Source organism: Brassica napus, chromosome C6, assembly GCF_020379485.1.
Source record: "Brassica napus cultivar Da-Ae chromosome C6, Da-Ae, whole genome shotgun sequence".
NCBI classification, from domain to species: Eukaryota; Viridiplantae; Streptophyta; class Magnoliopsida; order Brassicales; family Brassicaceae; genus Brassica; species Brassica napus.
Genome location: NC_063449.1, coordinates 21,844,644 through 21,847,592, shown reverse-complemented (window position 1 = coordinate 21,847,592; position 2,949 = coordinate 21,844,644). Strand labels below are relative to the sequence as shown.

General features: G+C 35.8%; 1 long non-coding RNA gene across 6 annotated transcripts; it reads left to right on the top strand.

Moving 5' to 3' along the window:
• Nucleotides 1-1,183: 1,183 nt before the first annotated feature.
• LOC106422907 lies at nucleotides 1,184-2,949 on the top strand. Of its 6 annotated transcripts, none has more exons than XR_001284548.3 (5): nucleotides 1,185-1,391; nucleotides 1,465-1,553; nucleotides 1,632-1,728; nucleotides 1,923-2,000; nucleotides 2,690-2,949. It is a non-coding gene; the product is annotated as an uncharacterized LOC106422907 (long non-coding RNA). The 6 variants fall into 6 exon arrangements; XR_001284549.3 differs by having other exon boundaries at nucleotides 1,923-2,098; XR_007324953.1 differs by having other exon boundaries at nucleotides 1,184-1,391; nucleotides 1,632-1,834; nucleotides 1,923-2,949.

The window sequence follows — 2,949 nt, the reverse complement described above, 5'->3', positions numbered from 1 at the left end:
AGTTGAATAAGTCACTTTATGGATTGAAACAATCAGGCCGAATGTGGTACAATAGGCTATGTGAGTACCTAGAGAGAGAAGGATACAAGAATGATCCGATCAGCCCTTGTATCTTTATAAAGAAATTCGGCCAGAGCTTTGTGATTATAGCAGTGTATGCTGATGATTTAAATATCTTAGGAACCTCTGGAGATATTTCTCAAACAGTTGAATATCTTAAGAAAGAATTCGAGATGAAAGATCTTGGAAAAAAACAAAGTTTTGTTTGAGATTACAGCTTGAGTACAGGGGGAGTAATACGTGTTGTACTCTTTTTCCTTCACCATGGTTTTTTTCACTGGGTTTTCCTGGTAAGGTTTTTATGAGGCAACATCCAAAGCGTATTACAAACTTTGTATGGTTATGACATCCAAGGGGGAGTGTTATAAATCATATTATGGATGTCCATAACCAGCCCATACTAGAGAGACAGAGCCGGCGCCTTAGAGAGAGAGAGAAACTCTAGTTTTCTTTTTCTTATTGGTTTATGATTTGTACACTTTCTATATTTGTATTTCCTTTCTAGTCTTTCCATTATTCTATGACGGTGCAATTCTCTATATATATAAAGGGTTCCTTATGTTTAAGACTGATAAGAAGATAAACATACAGATTATATTCTCTTGTTTCACAACAATTTGAACAAAAAAAAATTAGGGTGGGACAGATTTCTATAGCAGCATGTGCTACTCTCTTTCTTTTCATCTTCACTGATATGACCAATGACCGGAACATATTTCTAGAATATAACTCAATCCCAAAGCTCGAGTTTAATCCCAACATCGTCTTCCCGTATGACGACCATAAGGTCAAGTTTAGTGAGATCAAGAATATTAAACAATCATCGATTTCACTGCTCGTGGCCTTTTTGATACAAATGGCAATGACGACGAGCTTTGAGGAGAGAGCTAAAGGTGTTATAAAAGATCAAATAACTCTTGGTGAATAACCTAGAAATATAATCAATTTTAATAAGATTTTGTTTGATAAACACATGAAATAATTATTCTTAAGAGATGGTCCAAATTTAAAAAAAAAATTACACACGAAAGAAATGACTTTATGTACTATATGGGCATTTTGTGCCACCTGTCACATAAAAAAAACAACTATCCTAATTTTTAGTTCGCAAGATAATTCTGAAAAATATTATGGGCTAATATCAGGTTTGTTTGTTCAAGCCCATTTGTTTGTCTGTCAAGCACATGACGTCTTTTATTCTAGCCGCCTCCGATTAGATTCTTGTAACGCCTTCTCTTTCCCATTAATTTTCTCCTTTAATCAGACCATTAACATCGTCATCCCACTTGCTGCATTATTAATTCGAGCTCAGAGTCTTCGTTACCTAACCGGTGAAACTTCATACGCTATAGAAAAATTTTACGATTTTTTGGTGATATTTCTTCTTTCCTTTTCTTTTTGCAGATTTGGTTTCGTCGATCGACTGCGACTCGACTTGGGTTTGTGCTTTCAGTCCGTAAAAAAACAAGAGCTGATCGGCATCATTTATTCAGGTTTGAATTTTCTCAGATTCCAGTCTACAATCGTGTTTGAATGGCTTCTGGATTTTTAATATTATTATTTGTTTACAGTATTGGGGAGGTGAAATCCAATCCCTTCGCTTCGCGCCAGGCTTAGCAACGCAAGAGGAGAAACAGGCCCGGTTCACCATAATGTAGACCTGAGAACGTAGGCAATTGTAGAAAATTGATTCTTTCTCTTTGAGTAAAGTCATGGCTTCTCAAGCATGCCTCCTTTATTCCTCCCAGCATGCCTCACATCTCTCTTGCAATATGTGGCTATCTGACGGCTCTTTGTTCAATCGCAAATACCACTCAAGAATCGTATCTCAAGTGTGAACTAACACTCTAATTTCTTTGCAGGTTTAACACAGTCAGAACTCAAAGCTGCATGAAGGGATGAGTGAAAGAAAAGGCAGTGCCTCTCAATGATATACGAAGGTAAAAACGGTCAGTTGACTAAATAAGGAGAATATATCCTCGATTAAATCGAAGCTCATATCAGATGTGGTGTTTTACTGTTCATCACCATAATTGAGGTTTGTGAAAATTTTCTTTTATTTTCATAAGTCAGAATCAGTTTTTTTTTTTGGTCGAAAGACATTTCACGACTTTCATAGCTCGAGAACAACTTTTTTCAAGCAAGGTGATGACTCTGTAAAAAAAATTCCAAGCTATTTTCTTTTGACAACTATACATAATTTTGGCTTATTTCTTCCTGGTCAGATTAGTAGATATCTCTAATGCAGAAGCTTTGATTTTTGTTAAGCAGTCAACAGGACAGTTGATGCTCTATGTTTCTTCAAATGCCGATGATTTTTCTTACAAAGCAATTATAAGAAACAGAAAAACTTCCGTTAACTTGAACCATTGGGTTTGGCTTTGCTAGGAACAATATCATACAATGATGCTCTTTTCATCATTCCTGTTAAGAACTACTAGATTCTCTTTCTCAGGAAGCGACTCTTTTTCTTCAGGGATACAGCTTCTGCATCGAATGGAGCCTTTTATTAATCATGTCTGATGATACAAAACTCTTTGTAGCATGGTTTTCTGCCTCTATGTATCCGGTCCTCTCTTATCTAAGAGATAGCTCACGAAATATGTCTTTAATTGAAATCTCATTGCAGATGTTGGCTGAAGAACACTGGTGTAGTGAATGTGCAAACTATACGATGGCGTCACTTAATGAAAGGATGTAGGAATACCAAAGACAAGTTGACGGAGAAATATAAACTCAACTGATTCTCTAGCAGGGGATGGCATGAGAATACCTTTTGCACATAAGCGTACTCATATCTTTATACTGTTTCTGTCTTGCTCATATTTTATACTATTTTGTCTTATAAAATACATTATCTTAAAGAAAAATAAACGAAACATTGTTGTT